The sequence below is a fragment of the Gossypium hirsutum genome, chromosome A12 (genome assembly GCF_007990345.1).
Source record: "Gossypium hirsutum isolate 1008001.06 chromosome A12, Gossypium_hirsutum_v2.1, whole genome shotgun sequence".
Classification (NCBI taxonomy): Eukaryota; Viridiplantae; Streptophyta; class Magnoliopsida; order Malvales; family Malvaceae; genus Gossypium; species Gossypium hirsutum.
This window is the reverse complement of record NC_053435.1, coordinates 30,584,728-30,591,065: the sequence shown is the minus strand read 5'-3', so window position 1 is coordinate 30,591,065 and position 6,338 is coordinate 30,584,728.

Below are 6,338 nucleotides of genomic sequence, written 5' to 3'. Positions count from 1 at the left end.
ATTAGTTAATGGTTAAAATAAATTAAAGAAAGGAATTATTAGAAAAAAGAAGATGAATAAAATAAGAAAGCAAGAGAAAGTATTCATCTTCTTCCTTTTGCAAGTGCCGTAAGCTAGGAGAAAGAAGGAAGAAATGTTCTAAGACATTCGGCCATCCTAAGGGGTTGATTAAGCTCAAGAATTTAAAGGAGGGGAATCAAGCAAGGGCAAAGCAAAGAACATCGAGTAGCCGAGTTGGAACCGTTTTACCCAACACAAAGTAAGTCATTAAGCAATTGTAAGGTTGATTAGTTTGTGCATAAATAATATTAGTGAATCATGAAAGAATCCCTTTTGTTAAGCGTTCTTTTGAAGCGATATATATATAAATTGTTACTATAACCATATATGCTAATCAAATTAAGTAAATTGCCTTATTATAATGAGTCAACATTGGCACTATGTGTGCGGATTTTATATGCTATTTGAAGTAAGTTAATTGCCTTATTATAATGAGTTAACATTGGCACTATGTGTGCGAAATTAAATGTCACTTTGTGTGCAGATTTTATATGCTATTCGAAGTAAGTAAATTGCCTTATTATAATGAGTTAACATTGGCACTATGTGTGCAGATTTGAATGTCAATGCATAAGTGAAAATTTCAGGCACTATGTGTGCGGTTTAGTATGGCACTATGTGGGCGAGCTTAATTAGCACTATGTGTGCGAATTCGGGTGACAATAAAATATGTGCAGGAAAATAATAAAGTGATAGAACTATTAATTAAAATATCGAATTTGAGACATGAAATGTATATGTATGAATTTATCTAGTGCAGCATTGTACCATGTGTTGAGGAAATGAATTTAGATCAATTGTGTCGTTTTGCTATTAGATTTAATAGAAGGACTTGGCTTGAGATTGAATTAATAATCTAAGTAACTAAGGCATACTTCAGTATGGCTGGAGTAGTAAATCTTACATTATTTTCTTATGATCTTTTATCAATGGAATATATTATATTGCTTATGATTTACTGAGATGAATACTCATCTGGTGTGTTTACTTGTCTTTTAACTAGATTCCTTCGGTCCATTTTGTGTGCTCGGGTCCATCGTCGAAGTCATCACACCAGCTTGCAACTTTTTGGTACCCTCTTTTAGTTGATCTAAGTGAACATTACGGCATGTATAGGCTATTATGTTTTTGTTTGAACCTTGATATGTATACTTCAGCCATACGAATATGGCTTAAATACTAAGTTTGAATTTGGTTATACTTAATCCTGGTTATAATGTTTAATGCTATTAATGAATGATATATATATGCTTGAGGGTTGAAAATGCTAAGAAATTTTGACTATGTATTTTTGGGGTGGTTCGATTATGACACATTTATATAAGTGATTAAGTTGCAACGTGGCTATTGTGTATGATCTTTTTAGTTAAATCGAGATAGTATAATGGGTCGTCTGGTTATGTTTGAACTTGAATATGAATAACTATGTATTTCGACTATGTATGAATAAGGGTCGTGTATGGTAGTATATGGAATTATGCATTATTAAACATGAATATATCGTATTGAAGATGTTAGAAATAAATGCATGAAATTTTATTTTTTTTCTTTCGAATAAGTATTTGCTTCAGTAGTACCACGTAACCCATTCCAGCGATGGAAGTAGGTTAGGGGTGTTACAATCTTGGTTGTTTAATAAACAACTTTTGTGAAAAGATTTTCATGAAAACACCTCAAATGAACCATTTTGTAAAGTTTATAAAATGAGTGATAAGTGTGAGAAATAATTGAAATTTTGGGCTAATTCTAGTATAAAAAGAATTCAACTAGGCTTGGTAAATGAGAAAATTTGATAAAAAATCATTTTACGAGCCTAGGGGCAAAATCGTAAATTTTGTAAAAGTCTAGGGGCAAAATAGTCATTTTTCCAAAGTATAAATTATGAAATGTATTGGTTAATATGATGATTAAAGTAGTGGATTTTATTATTTTAGATCAAGAAAATAGAGATTCAGGCTTAAATCGAAAGGTACGAGGTTATGGACTAAAATGGAATAATTAGCTGAAATTTCATTCGAGGTAAGCCCGTGTGACTAAATAAGCATGTTATCCATGTTATTGTTAATATACTTGAAATCTATCTTGCTATGATTGTATTGAATTATATGTTAATAGTATTGAATATGAGAAAGTGATGCCAAATGTTAATAACATTTATGTGATGATTGAATACATTGGAAATTGGATGGAATATGATATTCCATTGAAACGTGTAAGTTGTATGTAAGTAAGGTAACTTTATCATTTTTATGTGTTGAATGATTAATTTTGCGTAATATGATTGAAAATGCATGATGAAATTTAATGTAGTAGAGTCCCGATTGAACCGAGGAATAGATTGGATATCCATGCCATGACATTCGGGGTGACATGTGAACTAGTGTAAGACCATGTTGGACATGGCATCAGCCACATTTTGTATGCCAGTGTAAGACCATGTTAGACATGGCATCAGCATTGACTGTGAGCCAGTGTAAGACCATGTTGGACATGGCATCGGCGTTGATTGTGAGCCAGTGTAAGACCATGTCTGGGACATGGCGTCGACCACCATATGAGAGCCAGTGTAAGACCATGTTGGACATGGCCTCGGCATTGAGATGAGAGCTAGTGTAAGACCATGTCTGGGACATGGCATCGGCCTCGACATGAGAGCTAGAGTAAGACTATGTCTGGGACATGGCATCAGCAACTCACCCTTTTGTGTGAGGCTTATCGAATATCCATTAGTATTATAAAAGGGTTCACAAGTTATTTGAAGGCTCAGGATAATGATATGAAAGGATATAATCATGTTGTGAGTGGTACATGTTCTTATTTAAACTCATGAGATATGAGTCTAGTTATGTTGCCCTGATGGTAAGAACGATCCGAGTAAGTTCTAGCTATGAAAATGAGTAAGCTGTGTTTATGATCATGTTGAAAAGGTACAAGTATGTACTAAAAATTCATGAGTGATGAGCTCGATACATATTGGACTTTTGGTAAGAATGTAAATGAGTAAGTCATACTTATGAGAATGACTTTGTGACAACCTTGTAAATATTAGGTCGATACCTATGGTGGGTAATTATGTTGTAAATTTGATTGATGATTATGTATGAGGCTTTTAGGTCAAATTAAATTGGGACATGATATGTTTGTTTACCCGTTTACCTTGTGGCCTAATGAATATGGAAAGAGAAATTGATTGGCATAAAAGCCTATTTAAAGATAATTATGAAGAGGTAAAATTAGCATTGAAATAGTTTTAGACAGCAGCAGTAGTCTAACTTTAAAAATCCACCAAAAATTGTGAAAATTGAATTAGAGGTTTAATAAAATATTAAATTAAATATTATTGAGTCTAGTTTCATATAAAAAATGGTGTAAGCAAAAGAAGTCCATGTTATGATATATTTGAATTTTTGTGAGACAGATTCAGAATGATTTCAAAATCCCCTATTCCAATTTGGGAAAATCATTAGAGATTGTAAAAAAATAATTAAGGGTTATAATTTATATGATTAGAATCCTTAATGAACCTATTTTCAAAAAAGACAAAAGGGAACATCATATGAATCCTGTATGATAAGATAGTTAGTTTTTAGTGAAGAGGGGTCGAAACTGTCGGACAGCAAAATAAGGGTGAATTTAAAGAATAAAATGTACTTATTGGCTTGATCAAAAATTCTGAAAATTTTATGGTAAGAAGATATGTGAGTCTAGTTTTAGTAAAAATTATTAGAACTTAATTTTGAGTTATGTAGCTCTAGATATAAATAATTTAATGACTATGACTTGAGAAAATAGCTTGACCTGAACATAAATAAAAGTACAAATATGGTTGTATTACCTTGAGAAGCAAGTTGATAAATTGCTTATTATTTTCATATGGTCTTACTAACCCATAAAGCTTACTCCTTCCTTTCCTTTTCTTTAGTGTTGATAGGTTAGCTCAGGGTTGGAGATCATCGGAGGCAGCATCACACTATCAAGCCATCACCTTTGAAGCATTGGCCCATATATGTTAAGCGTTTTCATGTGAGTGGCATGTATAGGGACTTAGTTTTTATGTTATCCGTTATTATGACTAGTCAATGGTATTGGCTTACCTTGAGTTACTTATATATGACCATGAGGTGTGGCTCATAGTGATTATGGTTTGTAAATCTATCTATCCATGCTAAGTTCTAGTGCTTGTGATGTGATTATGCTTGTAAGGCATGCATGATTGGTATTAAGACATATGTGCATGATGAATGTTTTATGACCAAATCTAAATGGTCATGGCCATGAATTAATTGTGTATTATGGAAATAAAGATGTGAAGGATTAAGGGTAACTTAAAGGCTTGGAAAATAGCCTAAGTGTTGGCCACACAGGCTGAGACACGACCGTGTGTCTCAACCGTGTGGGGGACACGGCCTTAGCACACGGGCGTGTGGCTTGGTCGTGTGGTTCAGATTATTCGCTGACGTCATAGTCAGAGAGTTACACGGCCAGAGGACATGGGCGTGTTGAAGGCACACAGGGGTGTCCTTGTGTCCACATGGGCGTGTCACCTTGTGTCATGGAAAAATTTTCTAAGTTTTCCCAAAACTTTCTAAGGTTCTTGGTTTAGTCCCTAACTACTTTCAATGCATGTTTAAGGCTTCGTAGACCTATGAATGACACATTATGCATATGTATGAAAGGTTTTGATACGAACGAAATTTTGTAGCCCATATTTTTCATGTTTGTGAACAATTAAGTCTGGTAATGTCTCGTACCCTGTTCCGACGTAGGACAGGGTAAGGGGTGTTACAAGATTATTGAAGTTCGAAGTAAGAATTAAATTAATTAGTTGTCGTGAATTGATTGAGTAAGAAAAATATATTTTCTCATAAATTCTAATGAAATAAAGTTGTCATGACTTAACAAAATTAGAATTGGGTTGAAAATTTAATTTAGTTAAATTAATTTATTAAATAAGTAATATTTTGGAAAATAGAAAATAATTATTGGGTTGGATAAATTATATGTGTTGGATAAAAGTCCAGATAACAAATATAATATTATCCAATACACAAAATGTCCAAGTATGTAACACCCCTAACCCGTATTCGTCGCCAGAACAGGGTTACAGGGCATTACCAGAACATTCTGAAACTTTTACAAATAACTTATGTAAACGACTATTGATTTACCGAGATCATTCATAACATCCCTTGATTGGGCCATCGAGGCCTAATACAAGCATTAGAATTGAGCCGAGACTTAATTGGGAACTCTAAGAATTTTTTGCAAAATTTCAAAATTTTTCCAAGGTGCAAGGCTCACACGCCCATGTGGTCCAAGGGACACGCACGTGTGACCCTTGGGCACGCCCGTGTTGGAGGCCGTGTTCGACCCCATGTAACTCTCTGACTTGTACACGTGACCATACCACACGCCCATGTGTTAGGTCCTGTGTTTAATTAACTCAATTCAAAAATAGGTGTAGGTTTCACACAACCAAGACACACACTCGTGTTCCAGGCCATGTAGCACACACGGGTGAGACACACGCTCGTGTCTCTGCCCATGTGCTCAATTCTAAACATTCTGTTTCTCAAAATTAGGGTGTAGGGGACACACGGCCTAACCACATGCCCATGTTACTAGGTCGTGTGTCACACACAGTCTAGACACATGCCCATGTGTCTGCCCGTGTGGACAAAATGAAGACATTTCTAGCTTCATTTCTCACCTAAAATTTCACCCAAGACATGCAATTGAAACATACATCCAATACCAACCAATTCAAGCATTCGAAATTGGGTAGTTTCCATCATTCACAAGGCATATCACTACAAGCATATATGATCACAACCTTACTTTAGTTTAACTTAGGCATTCACAACATTGATCACATATTTGTAACATAACACATGTGTATATATATATCATAATAATTTACTTAGTCATTCCAAAATGAACCATCACTAGCCATTCCAATGACTAGGTTACAAAATAACATTTCAAGCCACCATTGGCCAAGTTGTCCTATACATGCCATTATACCAAAATGATTTTTACTACTTATACCCAAAATGACTAGTTGATAGTGTGACGATGCTTCAATTATCTCCAACCTTCCCGAGCCTACAAGCACTATAAAATAGGGGAAAATAAAACGGAGTAAGCATTAAATGCTTAGTAAGTTCGTATAATGAAAACTAAACTTAGCAATCCCGTTTATTAAATCTAAGCATACAACGACAAGTTTTCCACCCAATTGGCTAAATTGCCTAAACACATGCATTCAATCAAACATG